This window comes from Camelus dromedarius, chromosome 11, assembly GCF_036321535.1.
Source record: "Camelus dromedarius isolate mCamDro1 chromosome 11, mCamDro1.pat, whole genome shotgun sequence".
NCBI classification, from domain to species: Eukaryota; Metazoa; Chordata; class Mammalia; order Artiodactyla; family Camelidae; genus Camelus; species Camelus dromedarius.
Genome location: NC_087446.1, coordinates 72952474 through 72971800, shown reverse-complemented (window position 1 = coordinate 72971800; position 19327 = coordinate 72952474). Strand labels below are relative to the sequence as shown.

The following is a 19327-nucleotide window of genomic DNA, read 5'->3' as shown; positions in this document are numbered from 1 at the left end:
ATCGATATAAACTATAAACACTTACCTATGTATTTTTGTCATCCTGAGGTAATAATCAAGGACCAACAGGTGTTTTTTTCTTTAAAATATCAAGGTACATTTTATCTATTCTTACACAGTATTTACTCTTGGACAGTTATTTTCTGTACCTTCATTGGTGACTTTTGTAAAACTATATGCTCTTCATTTTTGTCCAAAAATTGGTTCACATTTTGTTTCTTGAGACATAACATTTGGATTCATCTTAAGGGGTAAATTGTTAACAAATTCAGTTTCTTTATTCTCAGCCAGTTTCTTGTAGCTATAAAACAAAACAGGACACAGAGAGTGAACCCTATATGACTCCTCAATTATTAGTTTTATTAATATATATGTATACACATGATATACATGGAAACATTTATATTATTAACATATAATACTATTAAATATATTTAATACCTGTAACTCTCAAATTAGGTCACTAATGTTAAATATATTACTTACAATTCTGGTTAACAGTATATTCATATGGTGTCACATAATTGTTTTAAATTTCAGATAATAATTTTAATACAGTATAATATAAGGGATTTCATGGTTTACTCAAAGCACTACTTCAAAGGAAAGCCAAACCAAACAATACTGAGATTGCTCTTGTTTAAGAAAAATAAAAAATGAATTTCTAAGTGGCCTTTTTATAATAAATCTTTTATCCATATTATAAAGTCAACATACATTTGAGGCAGGAAAAATATTTCATATATTTCCAGTAGAAAGTAAAGAATCAACCATAATTTATATCGATGAAGCATAAAATATAAATATTAAAATGCATGAATTTCATCACAGTATAGGAAAATCTTAAAACAAAATCACTAGGATTTTTAAATGAAATCATTTCTGTGGCTTAAAACACTTAAATGCAATGTAACATTTCAGAACATTGCATTTTTAAAATATGAGAAACATCCTTTAAGGAGATCTTATAAATATGGGTGAACATCAGCATATTATGGGAGCTCCAAAAATACAGATATTGTCATTTTCAAATTACCTTAATTATGGTCAATGAGGTGACTTAATTTTGTAATTTATAAAATAAGATTAAAGAAAAGTTTAAGAGGCTACCAATTCATATAAGGTAGATTGGCTTCTCAATAATTGCTAGATAACTGTGAGAAGTAGCTGGAATCATCAGAAAACCTAAGAGCTCTTCCTTCTTTGTGGCGGCAGAACCTGGCCGGCTGCTCACTAACACTGCTCCCCATGCGTGCCCCGCACCAGCTGAACCGCACTCCGCTCCACCTCCAGTCTACATGAGACCAGCACTAGTTCTGGCCTTTAGAATGTGAGGTGACGGTGACCAGAAGCTAAAATACGTGTCATGGGCTTAGTGGTCGGGTTCTAGGTGGCAAGGAAACTGATACTAGAGGCTGGAGAGGGGGCAAACTCACATTTTATGAAAAGTGACAAAATATTTGCTAAGCTGTCACACACAGAGGTTAATAAGATTGACGACTAGCTCCTGAGTCTGGGGTCCTCAGCAGAGTCTGAGAACAGCAGGAGAGGACAGGAAGTGTTTAAGTGCCAGCTACTACTGGCTACTGATAACAAGATACTACGTGAAACAGATGAGCTCAAGACAGAATGGGCTGGTCTTTAAAGAAGGAATCCAGGGAACAGAGTCTATAAACTCAGGGCCTCTTAGGTTCACTCTCTGCATCTGGACTCAAACAGTTAAGATTCAGCCCTGAAAAATGCTATGAAAAAGCAAGATTTCATGAGAATTCTTCGTTGAAGAGTGACTCAGTTCCTTGGCAATGCCAATATCACGTTAGAGGTGTCATCTTCCAACTTCAGATTATTGTTCCTCATAATAACCAGGCAGCTGCAATTAAACTGAGAAAAAACAACAACAACAACAAAAACTAATTTTCTTTAAATGCAGTTACTAGCACATGGGACTGACTGGAACCAAATAGATCAGAAGCCTAAAAATCTTTCTGAAGGAGCTGTAATGACAAAGATGACAAAGATGACAAAGATGTCAAAGAAACCAGAACTCTACTTATAAAAAAAAAAAAAAGGCTAGATACTTGTCTGACAGCCTTACAACCACCTTCCTGCAGGCAGAAAGCAGGTGGAGAAAAGAGTGTATCCTCAAAGATGGGCGTCCCCTCCCCCATTACCCACTTCAGTTGAAGCCAGTGGTGAAGAAACACAAGACAACTGGAACCAGGAGCTACATAGAACAATATATTTATAAAGTAGTTCCTCCTTAAGAGCAGAATAATGGCCTAATTAAGGGAAATGCCCACCTTGAAGGTAGGGGGTCTTCATAAGGCCTTTCAGTGGGTCTCAAAGCTGCACTGCTGATTGCTGTAGCTTCCTCACTCTTCTCCTTTCTGAATAGGAATAGGCTTAGTCTCACCATCATATTGGGGTGGCAAAGGAAGGATGAAACTTGCCTTTTAATTCACTGATTAGTACACAATGGAGAGCTACACTGAAACCTGACAAAGAGAACGTGCTTCACCTGGAAACCCTGGCCTTCCAGGTGGATACTGTTCTGAATGGGACCCTGGGCTGTTTGCTTTGGGGAAGGGCTGAGTAGGTCTTTGTTCAATGAAGAGTGGAATGGATATTTGGCTGTTAGAAGGGAAGTTTCTGGTGGAAACTGGCTAGATGCCTACCAAACACATTTACACTTGTTTCTGGGCACATGAGCAAACCACACTTCCTAGCCCTTTTGGACCTAGTTTAGCTGGATGTGCTGGTTCCTACCAACACAATGTGGGCTGAAGGGAGTTAAGACTCCTGTGATTAGGCACTTAAAAGGAAACATGCTAACAATCTATTTCCTTTCCTTATTGACTGATGAGGCCAGGAGGACCTCAAAACCATGTGTTGATGACAGAAAGCCACCTGGGTCCCTAAATGACTATGTGGAGCAGAGTCCCACCCCCAACTCCACTGAGACACATGGAATTATGATGTAAGCAAGACATAAGTAATTGATGATGTTAAACTACTAAAATTTTAAGGATTATTTGTTACAGCAGCTAGGATTACTTATCCTATGGTTTACTAAAGAGCTTTTGGATATGCATACTCAACTTCCTACTACTGACATTCCTATAATTATTGTTATGCCTTTAATGTAAGTATACTTGTTTTCAGCTTTTAAACACAAATGTAAACACCTCTAGAATTCACATTACAAAAATGGTGTCAGTTATGCCAACAAAGACACAAGATGTGTAGAAAAATTTCTTCAGTGACACAAGTGTAGCCCCAAACAGCAGTGATAAGGGAGCCCAGTCAGCCCCATAAAAACACTAACTAGCACTGTAGATCAGGGGAAGAATGCTAGACTTAGCAGTCAAGTAGATGGGGTTTAGGATAAGCCACAGCACATCCCTTTCTCTCAACTAGCACACGCAGTACAAACAAGGCCAGGGGATCACTGCACGTGGATCTCATGATGAGCACAGGGTTCAAGGAGGGGCTCAAAAACTTGTCTGTTGAAAACACAAATGAACAAATAATACAAGAATGGATGACAGGATTTTCACGGAAATATTTCACAGAGATCAAAGTCCTGACAATCCAAGTGCATTGCTGAGTTATGTCTATGTGATCTTAAGCAATTTATTTAACTTCTTTAAGCCTAGTTTTCTTATCTATGAAATGGTGGTGATAATGGAATATATATACCCTATGGGGCTGCTGTGAGAGTAAATGAAATGTAATATGTAAAGAACCTAGCACAATATCAAGCCCACAGTAAGCAAGGGGTAAAAATGTTAGCTGTCATCATTTGGTTCTTGTGAGAGCCCCACCACTAAGTTGGTTCACCTCAGTTTCATCACTTGAATGACGGGGATAAAGATGCCTGACCTACTTATTGTGTGGATCTCATGAGATAATGGATGTGACATTTGTCGTATGACAAGGTTACTGGGACACGGTACCCTGTGTTGGTGAATGACAGCAAGGTCCCACAAGCTTCCATTAAAAGCTACTGGAGCTGGAACATTTTCTGTTTAAAAAGAAGATAAAAGCCTGTTTATCTTGTGACCAAAGAACTCAACCTGGGAGATGACGGCTGGTCTGTGACTAAGTGCAGAAATAACTGGTTTAAAAAGAAGCAAATGGATGACTCATATACAGAATAAAATCCGTGTTCTCTCACCATTTGAGTCAACTGTCCCTGAGCTATTAAAGCTGATGAAATTTTATTTTTTCAGTGAAAAGTTTTAAGATTACCTACCTAATGGTACTAACATTTTTACTAGCATCTATTTTTTTAAAAAATTAGCACAAGAAGAATTTTGAGAAACTAGTTGATAAAGACTAATATTAAGGGAAGAGAGGAGTGTCTCACAGGTAGGCTCATACTAGCTACCCGTTAATCATTCACTAGGGGTGGCTAACAGAACAAATGATGCCAAAAGTTTCCAGTGACAAGACAATAAAGAAATAAACAAACACCCCGCACAATCCATTCCAAAAAACTCTTACCTGACAGGTTGTAAATCAAAACCACCAACCCCAAAGGAATCTATTCTGATAGGCTTCATCAGCTCCTCTACCATGGGCAGATCTAAGAGGGGAGAAAAGTTAAAATAGCAACCGAAAATATTATGTAAATTGCTTAATTTAATGTCTAATACCACCAAAATTACACTGTCTCCGATTGACATAGTTAATAAAATGGCACATATAATAATCCCAGTTTCCCACTGTAACCTGCTTGTACAAGAAAATCTTCTTAGGTATTTATATTTGAATTATATATCTATATACTTTCTCTCTCTCCCCCCATACACATCAAATATATGAGTATGGGTGTATACACACACACACACACACACACACACACACACACACACACACACACACACAATATGTATTTAGTTGATCCCAAATACCATTCTCTATTTAAAAAATAACTTTAGCATATGTTCATGGAAAAGCATAAATAATGTGAAAATACTTAAGTGATTTCTTAACTTGGGAAGATATAGGAGGAACTGAAATTTTACCCTATGTTCAGCTCTAACTTTATAGTTAAACCGATGATTCCCAGATTCCATTTAAGCAAACTCTATAAATTCAGACTGAGAAACAATCACTACAGTAAATTGAATTTAAATTACACCACACTGGAAACTGTTTAGAGAGGGTCTCAAAGGAATAAGATTTTACCACATTCCATGGTAGAGATGTTTTTAGAGGACCCTTCATCTTCTTTTTTTTTAAACATTTTTTATTGATTTATAATCATTTTACAATGTTGTGTCAAATTCCAGTGTTCAGCACAATTTTTCAGTTATTCATGGACTTATACACACTCATTGTCACATTTTTTTCTCTGTGAGTTATCATAACATTTTGTGTATATTTCCCTGTGCTATACAGTGTAGTCTATTCTACAATTTTGAAATCCCAGTCTATCCCTTCCCACCCTCCACCCACCTGGTAACCACAAGTCTGTATTATCTGTCTGTGAGTCTATTTCTGTCCTTTATTTATGCTTTGTTTTTGTTTGTTTGTTTTTGTTTTTGTTTTTTAGATTCCACATATGAGCGATCTCATATGGTATTTTTCTTTCTCTTTCTGGCTTACTTCACTTAGAATGACATTCTCCAGGAGCATCCATGTTGCTGCAAATGGCGTTATGTTGTTGGTTTTTATGGCTGAGTAGTATTCCATTGTATAAATATACCACCTCTTCTTTATCTTCTTGAGGATGCTCTTTCACCGAGCTCTCGGTATGTCCCCCTGCATCACTCTCAGATCCTTGTTCATTTGCATCTTCCCAAGAAAGGGCTACATGACAATACGTCTGATGTAGAGCTTCAGTGTCACTGCTGCTCTGTCCATAAGAAACACCTGTTGAAATAAATGTAATCTCTAGCATGGCCACACAAATACACGAAAATATAAAACACTAATGTCACCCCTTAATCTACCAGAAATGGTGAACAAGGCTGTGGGACAGTACGATGTGATAAAGACAGGGTGAAATATAAACCTTGGTATTACGTGGCACAGCCCATGAGCATGAAATCACAGCGGGCTCAGTAACCCCTGTCAGCAGGCGGAGATGTGTCCTGATGTGGTCATTGTAAAATCTCACTCCACAAGTTACTGTCTCTTCCTACCGTCCGTAATCAATCTCTGCACTGGATAAAACTACTCTTAAATTTCTAAAACTGACATAATTATGCAAGGATTCTTTCTTTCCTCTGCCTCTCTTTCTCTCTCTCTTTGCCTCCTGATGCCACCAAGCATCTCATCTTCTGTGTTTCTTCCACTGAAATTCAATCCTCCAACTTTGTCATCCAATATGTGTTCCAATATCCTGTGTAAAAGCTGCTGTAACAAAAAAGTAATTTCCTAGTGGCCAAATCCTGCCTATACATTTCTTCAACTGTTGTAATTTTTTCACCCGGTGAGACATCTGACACAGCCCTTTCCCTGGGAACTTTCTCCCATACAACGCCTTCCTCTCCCCACCACTCTGATGGATACTTCTCCATCTTTTATGGTACATTGCTCATCTCAGGACTCCATCTTTAGCCCTCTTTTTTAAAAGATCTCATTTTAGGGAAGAGGGCTGGATAATTTCATCAAGAATCTTCACTTAATTATTACACATATGTATGTGACTTACAAATCTATGTCTTTTGTCCTTAATTCATTTCTGAATATTAAATTTCCAAATAAACATTCAGACTGTTCTATAAGTAAATCACATCTAACACAACCTCAAATGAATTAATTATATTCCCCAACAAAACCAATTCTACTCCCAGGATCTGCTGTTTTACCCATGGCATGATTACTCACCCAGTCATCCACAAGAGAAAACCTGAAGTCATTGTTCACTCTTCCATCCATGTTAAACTCCTCCTCTTCCCACCAAGAAACAAACTCCGGAAAAAAGAATTCAAAGGACCTAATGACAATAATGATCTAAGATTTTGATGTCTTTTCTTAACTCATTTTGTACCTTTCATTACTAACAGTGGAATTTTGGAAGTTAGGGAAAAGAATAAGTGTCATAGAAGATTGGAAAAAAAGAAGAGAAACAGGGTGAGCAGTCTCCTTTTCTCCTGATACCCATAACTACATAATTAATACCTAAAAATAAAACAGTATATACAGCCTCCTCTTCCTCTACATAATCTGTGACTTGCATAGTATAAAATTCTGAGGGACTACTTTCAACTCTAAATTTAAGACATAGCCAATTCCTACATGTGACTGTGTAAGAATGCCTTACAATGGGCTATCTTTCCATCTAATGCTTCAGGTTGTAACAGAGGAGAACAAATCTGACACCATATTAGATCTGTTCCTTTAGTTTTAACCACTGTGCCCTGTTTTCTAGGCTTAGTCTTGCCAGCTCTGCACCTTTTGTGAAACAATGTTGCCTTTAGCCTGAAATGGACAGGAGAGCCTATTCTTGGGGCTCTGACCTTTAAGGATGTCAGCACTTCTGCCTTATGCAGAGATGGCAAGTTGCAAAATAGAGAATAACCTTTGTATTGTTGGAGGTTTACAGGGACACCATGGCCTGACCCACGTGGACAGCTGCAAGAACAAAGAATTCCTACAGCAAGAAGTTTGCAACAACCAACCACACCCCCTCCCCTGTGGGGTTGTTTTATTTTTTTCCATATAAAAGGAGTCTGTATTCTGACTGGAGAAGGATGCTTCTCCAAGATATTAGTTGGCCATCCTCTCAGTCTTCAGGCTTTCCAAATAAAATCACTTTTCCTTGTCCCAACACCTTGTCTCCTGATTTACTTGCCTGTTTTGTGGCAAGCAGAATGAGTTTGGACTCAGTAACAAGGTCACCACTGCTATTTGAAGCATGCCCAAAAAGGAATAGAGTTGCTTAAATAAACTAAAAACAAAAAAGTAGGGTATATCATCAGAGGAGAGTCTCTAAGTGGCAGAGACATTCAGTAGGACTTTAGGGAAAAGATCTTGCCTGCCCCCTAAACCATTGATCAGACTCAGAGTAGCCTGACTGAAGGATAAAATTGATTTTATGAACAAAAGAAAAAGGCACAATGTATTTTTTCTCCTCTACAGAAATACCATGGGGTGTAAGTATCACTTAGTATGCATAAAATAAATGATCCCAAAGGTAACTAGCATAGCAGTACTGAACACTCAACCTAATTTAACAGGTGAGAGGTGTCAGAAAGAAGGGGTTCTAGCATAAAGCAACAGCAGAGCAAACATGCAGAAAAGCAAATGACCTAAAAGTCAGAAATTAGAAATGGAAGACAGAGAGACATCAGGGGCTGCTCAGACAATGGAGCAGGAGAAAAGTACGTTTCTCCTAATTTGAGTCATTAACCCAACGGATATTAAAAATAACCCCAGGGTCACGTATGTTAACTCTATTCATGTATTTTCTAGAGAGAAAAGTAAAGGGCTGACTTCTCTGCCTTTTACATTAGAAAAAGAAGATACTGTGTAATTAATTATTTTGTGTATTATTACAGGTCAAAAGCTTCCTATTTTTTTCCCACTTACAAGTTGAGAAGTGTCAAATTCTATTGTGCAGTGGCAAGGGTCCCAATGTGTAGAGTACTGTCACATTCAGTGACTATGCCAGTCACATGGCCACAGCACAGTACAGCACCTGCCTGTGAGACATGAAAACTAGCAAAAGGCTAGATCTGGACCTTATTTTATAGTCATCAACTTTTTAAAGACAATAAAGCACAAGGAATTTCATGAGTCATATTAATAAAAAAGATAATCTTTGACAACATATCACCTAAACCAAGCCTGCTTAATCCCAGAAAACAAATGGTTAAAAAAAGATCCACTGATCTTTTCTGTTTTTAAACTAAGTTCATAGGCTGATTTGAAGATTTTTCAAGTGTATTTTTGAAATACTAGGTAAATTTAACAGGTCACAGCCAATAGGAATTTATACGCATGCCTTCAGGTTCTTTCACATAATCTGTAATATTAATAGAGGTTGATGCACATAATGAGAACCACACAGCTGGCACTGCTTGTTGAATCTCAGCAACATACTAGGTTGTATGTTATCTCAGCTGATCATCACATGGGCTCATTTTAGAGAAAAGGAAACAGGCTTAGACGCATTAATTTTCCAATGTCACCCCGCTGCTAACTGGCAAGGCTGGGAATATAAATCCAAGGCCAGGAATATAAATCCAAGGCCACAAGACAATAAACTCATACTCTACACTCTTCTAGTAAGTGACTCATCAAATTACCTCAGAATCAAGAACATTTAAGAAATAAGATTTTAAAAATTAGCATTATATAACTTCCCAGGTCATCTTAATAGACTTTTTCTTTCAGTAATAAATTTTTTTGACTCTTTTAAAAATTGAAGTATAGTGATTTTACAATGTTGTGTCAATTTCTGGTCTACAGTATGTTTTGGTCATACACATACATACATATATTCATTTTCATATTCTCTTTCATTATAGGTTACTACAAGATATTGAATATTATTCCCTGTGCTATACAGTAAAAATTTGTTGTTTATCTATTTTATACATAGTAGTTAGTATCTGCAAATCTTGAACTCCCAAATTCAGTAATAGCATTTTTATTTCTGAGTTTTTCTTATAATCTATAGCTGTGGTTTTCATACTGAGTTTAACATAATGATAGTTTTCAGAGAAAATCATGGGGTCCACAGATGTTTGACTGGAATTGCACTTTAAAACATAAAAACTGTAATAGAAATTTATCTGCACACTCAGATGTGCCTTTTATGTAACTAGTATTTTGAAGACCACCAGCATAGTAACTTGGCCTCCAGCTTTGTTTTCACACACATCACAGAATCAAGTTCTTCTGGCCGTCCTGTGTGTCCCATAATGGGTCACTGACTAGAAAAGCTGTAGCTCTACATTGGTCTTTTACAAGAACTCATATCTACTCACTGAGAACAGTGCAAGTGCACTATCACAGCACATACATGACATGTACTTAACCAGCGGTGAGACTGAGGAGCACTTGCCCAGCACATGTTTTCATCATGGTGGAATATTCAATTGGATGATAACAAGTAAATGAGTGACATGTCTTGATGGAAAATTTCTGCTGTAATTATTAACTTTTATACTTACATTTCAAAATGGAAGTGGATAAAACAAGATGGTGATTCTTGGGATGGCAGTGACTAGAAATAAGAGATCTGAGTGGGCTTTGTTGTTTTGATCATGTTTTGTTTTTTATGATCTGGTTGCTGGTTACATGGCTGTGTTCAGCATTTGAAAATTCATCATCTGCACTATGATGATACATGAATTATTCTACAAGCATATTACAATTTGATAAAAAATTTAAAAAAACAAAATAAAAATAAAATGCAAGCAGATGTTCAGAGTTGGCTAGTGATTTATCATTTCTATTGATCTTTTCTTCAAGAGTCTGGTTTGCTTTAGTTGACCAAACTAGCCAACTGGGACTTGCAAAGAAAGGTGAAAAGTTCCTATTTGCACCTATTTAAGGGATCAACCAAGAGTATTTTTGTATTATACAACAAAAACAAATATACGAACATATTGTAAGTCTGATGATATAAGAATATAACAAGTATCTATAACTCCCAATTTTAACAGTAGTGGTCTGTTTTAATTGTTATCACTAATTTTTAAATAAATGTCATGAATGTAAACATTTATATTTATGCTGATAAAATATAATTTTTATCTATAGAATACTATCTAAGATTCCATTTGGAGATAAGGGTTCCACTGTATTTAAAAAGTCTGAAAGTCATTGTCTTAAAGACCTTTACAACCATTGGTGAAGTCTGAATGGTCTTAGACATTTCAGAATTTGGGGGATGTGTGCTAGCTTTTTCCTGTACAGAGAGAACTATGGAAAAGCCCCACACCAAAGTCTCAATTCTCCTACACATGGCAAATTTAACTGAATACTCTGGGGGGCACAGAAAATTAGTTAATATTCATCTACAGTGCTATACTTTGTACCAACAGCATTCATTCATTTTTTTAAAAAGTATTTATTTAAAAACACACTTCACTGAGACTGCTAGCATTAAGTGTCACCATTAGCAAGTTCAGATTATTTACACAGAAAGAGGTAGAAAATATGAAATGTAAAGTTTTATTGTTGATAGTTATATATATTATTATGTATTATATATATTTCCCTAGAAATGAAGTCAACTAGTCACAGGCTCTTATGTATTTAGAGAACAGCTAGTTTCTCACTTTCACCCGTCCCTGTCATTTCATTATCAGTCACACCTGGCAGGGTCTTTGGCTTAGCTGTTGCTTTATCCTGCTCATCAAGGCTGCCCTCTGCAACAGAGTCTAATGAGCCAAGCAGCACTACTGGAATAACACAGAAGGAAACAATATTAGGAATATAGAGAAATCTGTATGGTTACATTAGTAAAATATTTAAATCATTTGTAATCTGTATGAAAGAAAGATAAATATTTACATATAAAGACTACATAACCATATATCTAAGACAAGCATGATTTTCTTCTTACGCACAAGAGTAGGCTTACCTCAACATTATATCTATGCTTATATACAGTTCTAATGTACATTTATGTGGGAAAGGCAAAGGGCCTGAAAAAATTAACAAAAAAGAGACATCCCCCCCTCTTACTGATGTGTAAGTAGCCAATTGAAAACTGCATGTATTTAAGATGCATAAATTGTTGTTATGCATTCTTATTGCTGTATAGTTTCTACTGTGTAAAAATACCAATGGCAAGACTAGCATTTACAAGATCTACCTCTGAAGGGCATTCGTATAAGACAGTCAAGTTTAATAATTGCTCTTATGGTATTTGGAAAAATCTGTACTCTTAATATGCTTGACAAATTTTTATTTCTCCAATTAAAAAAATTTTAAATTACAGCTGCTTCATTATCATCGACAGTTTTTAGGGTTTTGGCCTTCAAATATGGCCCTAATAGCTAAACTAGTGAATGCTGGAATAATACATCATTACTAATTTTCCTAAGTGAACTGTATTGTAGCCCTAAGGAATCAAATAGCAAATAAGGGAAAGCATCTCTTTATAAAATTACTTCTGTTAGTAAAAGAAAAAGAAATGAGAGAATTCAAAGACTAATAACACTTTTCAACTTCCAATAAATTAATGGATGGAGGCATGAAATATCAATAGCTGCTAACATCATAAAAAGGAGATGAGACACTAGGTGACTCTTTATGAAATAACACACCATACTCTCTGACAGAGGATCAAATCAAGCCCAATCATGCCTCTGGATCCAGTTGCCAGTTTGAGGAAGTAAAAAGGATGGATGAATGTGCTAAAATGTACCACCTGTATACAATCAGTCAAATCCAGACTATGAAAAACAAATCAAACAGGTATATTTCAAGGAAGGTATGAAAAATAAATCTGTAGACCAAAACAGACTTACAAGGAACAGCAACTCTCTTTGTAAATGGTCAGAATTAAACACTAGTACCTAGGGAGACATACTTGGGTAAGAGAATCATAAACAAAAGGAAGTGATTTCTGTAAGAGTAACTTAGAGGAAAGGACTTACTTAAAGGAAGGGAAGGGGCTATGATTGAGTCAGAGCACATGGAGGAGCTTCTGGGAGAGCTGGCAGATTTCTGTGTATTGGGTTTTGTGGTAGTTATAAGAATGTATTATCCATCAATATAAAAAAACTGATTAAAAAATCAGCAGAAGAGCTCAATAGATCTTTTCCAAGAAGATAAACAGATGTTTAACAGGCTCCTAAAAAGACATTCAACTTTGCTAATCATCAGAAAGATACAAATCAAAACCACAATGAGATACTACATCACACCTGTCAGAATGGCCTTCATCAAAACGTCTACAGATAACAAATGTTGGCAAGGATACGGAGAAAAGGGAACCCTAGTACATTGTTGATGGGAATGGAAACTGGTATGGCCACTATAAAACAGTATGGAAGCTCTTTAAAAAACTAAAAGTAGAACTACCACAGGACCCAGCAATGGAGGAGGAGGAGGAGGCTAGTGTGTCTATCTGTCTTTATATCTAATACAGGAAGAGGAGGCTAGTATGTCTATTTACCTAATTGAGGAGGAGAAGGAGGCTAGTGTGTGTGTGATGTCTTTCTATCTGAGGAGGAGGAGGAGGCTCTTGTGTCTGTCTGTTTGTATGTGTGTCTGTCTCTATCTATCTATCATCTATCTATCCTTCTATCTATCTATCTACCTAATTGAGGAGGAGGAGGAGGCCAGTGTGTCTTCCTGTCTGTGTCTGTCTGTCTTTGTAACTGTCTATCAGAGGAAGAGGAGGAGGTTAGTCTGTCTGTATAGCTATCTATCTAATAGAGGAGGAGGCTGGTGTGACTATCTATCTATATATGTCTCTATCTAATCAAGGAGGAGGCTAGTGTGTCTAGCTGTCTATCTATCTATGTATATGTCTATTTTCTAAGTCACCAAGTTGGAGTTAGGAGAAGAACTGAAACTAAAAATTTGTGTCTTATAACATAAATCTCTAAATAGGCTATATAATGCCAAGAAAAACTCAGTCACTCTCAGAATATGTAACATCAGGAGCATGATTTTCTTACACTACTAATTGTGATGCATTTGTATTTATTAACACATTCTACAATTTCTAAGGCTTTGTTATTTCTTGGGACATAAGATATCATTTAGAAATCTGATAAACACCTTAAAATCCTGTTTTCCTAATTCCTCTTAAAAGAAGCTACAAAAAAGGAGAAAAAGAAAAGAGATATGATATATTCTCTCCCTGCAAAACATTTTCTACCTCTAATATCCAACTATTTGATTCTATTTTCTAATAGTTATGAATTGGCTACAAGCATTTTATGAATATAAAATGAATAATAACAAATTCATATTTTAGTTTGGTTGTGTTAATGTCTAATGCGTAAAACTTGAAATACTATGTTGGGAAGAATTCCAGGTACACTATTCATTTATGTGTCCAATTTTAGAAAAGTTTATTAACTTCTATGATTTTCGGTTACTTCATCTAATGTATAAAATATCACATTACAGTTTTTAATAAATAAGTTATTTGAGATATTATAAATGAAAATACATAGTTCATTGTAAGTGCTCAATAGTATTTTCTTCTCTCTTTCATGTGGGTGGATTGTAAATTTCCTTAGTAACTGTTAATGATGGTAGGCCAGTCTGTACTATTACATTAAAAGATTTTAATTTCAAGTGATGGTGATGTAATTCACAAAACACTCAGCATGATATTAGTGCCTGCAACTTTTTCTGGCACAAAGACTGTACTCAATTATCTGTAGAATTCAGTCAATGATACAAGAACCTAAAGATGTTAGCACATGTCCTGCCTTTTCTTTTTCTTTTTTTTAACTGCGGAAATCATTCCCAAGCTTTGCATTAAAAAGGTGGGATATCAGAATACTGTATTATATGCTGTGAAAGTAGAATCAAAATAGTCAACTGATGCAATCATAATAGGCTTTACTATGTTTCTGTCCTCAGATAAGCCAGGAATTGGGATTAGAAGATTAAAAAATATAGTGAGAAATAAAGGAGGCTTCCTCCATGATTAACTTGTCAGGCCTACATTTCCATAAATCACTAGTAATATATAATTTTATATAACATATAATGCACAAATCATTATATAATAATTTGTATAGCTATTACTTAATAAATGCCTGCTGTTAACTTAGGTTTTGTGTTAAGCACTTTATTTTCACTAAGTTTCATAAACCTCTAAACTACTTATAAGTACTACCATCCCCACTTACAAATGACAAAACTGATGTACACAAAATATAATTTTTGCCCAAATTTACATGAATAGTTAGTGACAAATCCTGGATCTGAAGAGAATCTATAACACCAGCTTTCAGCAGCCATTACAACACACTAGCAGCCAACTGTCCCCAACATAGGCAGGGACAGAACCATCACCACTCAGTGTATCATCTAACCAGAAAGTCAGTCAGAGAAGGAAACCAAACATCTTTAGAAAACTTTCTTGGAAGCCAAAGAGAGCTGCTCTTCATTCACCACCCACTCTATTGGGACCTATCAATAGTCTCTAATTCAGTAAAATATGTTTAAATATCTTAAGAAAGGAGACACTTACTGAAGTCTTATAGCCAGTGCTTGTGCATCAAGAGGGCCTTGATGGAAAAAACAGTGAAATCTCCAGGAGAATCACCACATATCCTGAACTGAGCCCTGATCTCCTCCTGCCCAAGTCATTGGTGAGGTGAGGAAATGCTGTGGAGAAGTGTCTGGCTCTTTAGAATTCCATGATTCAACCCTGGAAACAAGATCTAAGTCCTCTATACATGGAAATATAAGGTTTGTTGTAATAAATATGTTAAAAATGGGAAAAGGACACAAGGAACTATATTCAATATCTTGTAGTAACCTAGAATGAAAAAGAATATGAAAGGGAATACATGAATGTATACGTATGACTGAGGCATTATGCTGTGCACCAGAGGCTGATGCAACACTGTAAACTGACTGTTCACCAAAAAATAAATAAATAAATAAGTGAAAAGAAATATCTCATTTTTACATCCTTAGAGGAAATTAAGTAAAATTGATTTAATATTTTATAACAGCTCAATTTGGTGTGACTTATGGTTAGTAAGAAAGGCTATATTTAGTTCAAAAGCAGTGTCTACTAAAATTAAACTTTGTATGTGAATAAAACTTACAGAAAACAGTCATTTTTGTTAGCCTTTTGATCAAAGAATCTCCTTATCTAAGAAATATGAAGTAGAAAAACACGAAGTTTAGAATGCCTTCTGATTTCATACAAACAAGTCTGGCTCCTTATTTTTATTCAAATGGAGATTAATGACCTTACTACTCACGAATAATAACCACAGTGATATCATGACCAAGTTAAAAGGGCACTCAAAGGTAGATATTTTCCTTTCTAAATGTCTTTTTCTTCATATTTGCATCAGACACTTCACATTTCACAGATCAACTGGTATCCTTGTTTCTAGTGTGTATAAATGTGTTTCATCTCTTTTAATTTCATTTTCCAGAGAATGAAAATTCCTAACCTCTAACCAGAAACCATAATAGCATTTTATTTATAAAAGGCAGTGAGAAGACTCACCAATATGCATATATACTATAAAACCAAACGGCTGAGAATTTTTTTTAATCATAAAGAATTAGTAGGGTTATTTTTAAGACTCATAATTGAGGGCCAGGTTTAAATGCATTTACTATCATATCATTATACTAAAATAAAATTTAGAATACCCTAAAGTACAAAAGGGAAAGCATATGAAGCACTTTATAAATTCCTGCAAGTTCATACCCTTTTTGATGTACATATTCCCATTACATTTGATTTTTTAATCCCATTACCTCAAATATTGGTAGAAAAACAAATACAGATTTATGAATTATAATCTCATTTAGAATGCCAGCACTGCTTTGCAATCACCTATCTCTACTGTCTCTCTGTCTGGTATGCAAGAGAGGGCAGATTTCTACAGAATTCTTCCTTTGGGTTCAACATCATCATTTCTTTATACTCTTTCCCTTGATTTTTTTTTTTTTCAGTCTCTCTCATTGGATCTTCTTTATGCAGTTTTCAATGTTTGTTTCCTAGGATTCTGGAACTGGAACTCTTTCCTATCCCATGCTCTTTGGAGTCAGGTTTGTGATTCTAGTGAGGCTTTTCAGCATGAGAGCTCATGCTTGTATTAGTTTCCTATTGCCACTGTAACAAACTACCACAAACTTATTGGTATTAATAAATCATACATTCATTATCTTACAGTTTTGGAGGTCTGAGGTCTGAAATCATTAGATACACGAGCTGACTTCAAATTATCAGCAAGGATGCTTCCTTGTGAAGGCTGAGAGGGAAATCCAATCACCTTGCCTTTTTCAGCTTCCAGTGGCCTGTGTTCCTTGGCTTGTGCTCTTTCTCCACCTTCAAAACACATCTTCCAGTTTCTGCTTTCCTCATCACATCACCTCTTCTCCTTTTGTAGTCAAATCTCCCTCTGCCTCCCTTTTACCAGGACACTTGTGATCACAGGTAGGCTCATGAGGGTATTCCAGGGTAATTCCTCCCATCTCAGGATCTTTAATTTAATCTCATCTGCAGAGTCCTGTTTGCCCTATAAGGTATCATTCACAGGTTCCAGGATCCAGGATCTGGATATCTTGGGAGGTCATTATTCTGCCTACCACAATGTTCCAGCCCCCAACATAACTTTACATATACACACAGTCATTTTATACACACACACACACACACACACACACATATATACATACACACACAATGTATATATATATATATACACACACACACATAACTTTCAATTGTATATGGCCTTGTCAAAATTCCTACTCAACCTCAAAACCAGTGTGATTTCCAGGGTGAGTAGGAATTTGGTATGGCATTATCTCTTCTATGAGATTTTTAATATCCTTCACTGCCTTCAAGATCATCCCTCTGAATTTTATACATAATTTTGTGAGGTGATTTGCTTGGTTGCAACTCTTGCTATATTTGAGATTCTTGTATATTTTTATTTTTGCAACCCTAGTGATTAGCACAATAAATAACCCAAGGTATAATGACACAGTAACACATAATAAAGCCTTGCGTTGTGCACTACATAAAAATGTTAACTGATTTCTAGAATTCCTTGGGTAGTCACTTGGCACACAATGTTTACTCTAATTGATCCTATGTAATCAACTGAGTAATTAGTATTTATCATGTACTTACTATGTGTAGGTATAGTGAAATTTTTTACTTCAAGTTTCAGTTTATTTGAAGACAAGTGAAGACAACAAGCTGTGAAGAAGTAAAATGTAACTCTTTCAGATAAATTAATATAAAATATTTCCTAGTTTTAAAGTATTTTTTCTTCTCTACATTATGTATACATTCTACTTTATTCAAAAGGAAAGAATAAGCAGAAAATTATTTCAAATAATCAGATTAAACTTTTATTTTATATGTGTTTATGTGGGTCACAGTTAATTTCTGTTCCCTATACATATGTTAGATACTTTTATTTAAAATATTCAAACTTTGGGGACTTAATGCTCCAGTGTTAAAATAAGTCTACAGTCAAGCCTCTGCATTAAAAATATGTAGATTACATTTTGGACAATATAGTTTGTAAAAAAAAACCAAACAAACAGTAAATTTGATATTAGTAGTTACAATAAGGCAGAGTTTATAATATTTTAATCTCGATGCTGCTGATAACTAGTTTAACTTCAGGCAAATAACTTAACCTTTCAAAATATCTGTTTTCTCATCTCTAAACTGGATAAATACTGGCTTTTATTTACCTGATAAATTAGCTTATTGTAAGAAGTAAATAACGCAGTGCCTAGAAGGCATTTAGGTCAATGTCTAGCTTCAATAAATTGTAGCTTATGAAATTTCTTCTAAATTGTGCCACAGGGCTGTGGCTAAATCATAGCTTTTCCAATTGTTAACCAATTTAATTTTATTTTAGACCAGAATTAGGATACACTTGACATCAATGAGATTCCCAAACTAATATGTTGAAATCATGGGTCACAATAGAAAGAGCTGGGGGTTATATGTCTCCCTGGATATCTCAAAAATGAGATGAAGTAATAAGGACTTAAGGGTTGTCTTAGAGAGACATGAACTGTAGTTAACTTAGAGCAAGGCAGAAGGTAGTGTGTTGTCTCTGAGGTTGCTTCCTTGAAAATAAGCTTAGTTTAGATCTTAGCAACTTTTCTGAAGTAGCAAAGCATCTTCATGGTGTCACCAGTTTGCCCCCAATCTAATTAATTGTCTCAAGTTCTTCCAACTTAAGGTAAATAAAGTCTGTATATATATAAAGTCTGAGGACCTAGTGTATAATATGGGGACTATAACTGACAACACTGTATTTAACTGAAATTTGCTAGAAGAGTAGAAATTAAAAGGTTCTCATTTTTAAAAAAAGATAAAATGTGAGGTGGTGGTATTGTTAATTAACTATGGATTCCTTTCACAGTACATAATAAGTATATAAAACCATCATGTTCCATGCTTTAAATAATACAATTTGATTTGTCAATTGTACTTCAGTAAAGATGGAAAAAATAAATTATCACTGAGAAAAAAATTTTGTATGTTATTTTCTTAAGACATGTTTTACAATTCTGTACTATTAAAGAAAAGGAATATCAAAAGTAGTCGAAAATTTTTACTTTCTAAAAGCCTTAATTACAAATTAATCACTTTTTCAATTCCCATTTTACTAGTGTTAGAAGTGTATTACTAAAGCATTTATAAACACATTCTGTC

General features: G+C 35.4%; 1 long non-coding RNA gene across 6 annotated transcripts in view; it reads right to left on the bottom strand.

The window, feature by feature from the left end:
- LOC135322448 (uncharacterized) overlaps positions 1 to 19327 on the bottom strand; it is a 90555-nt gene that overhangs the window by 19781 nt on the left and 51447 nt on the right. For 2 of the 6 annotated variants that reach the window (XR_010383022.1, XR_010383026.1), the window contains 3 exons: positions 5614 to 6949; positions 4507 to 4588; positions 150 to 301 (listed from right to left, as the gene is read on the bottom strand). This is a non-coding gene — a long non-coding RNA (uncharacterized LOC135322448). Of the gene's footprint in view, positions 1 to 149; positions 302 to 4506; positions 4589 to 5613; positions 6950 to 11282; positions 11370 to 15136; positions 17846 to 19327 lie in introns of all 6 variants that reach the window. The other 4 variants (XR_010383024.1, XR_010383027.1, XR_010383025.1 and 1 more) reach the window with 3 other exon arrangements.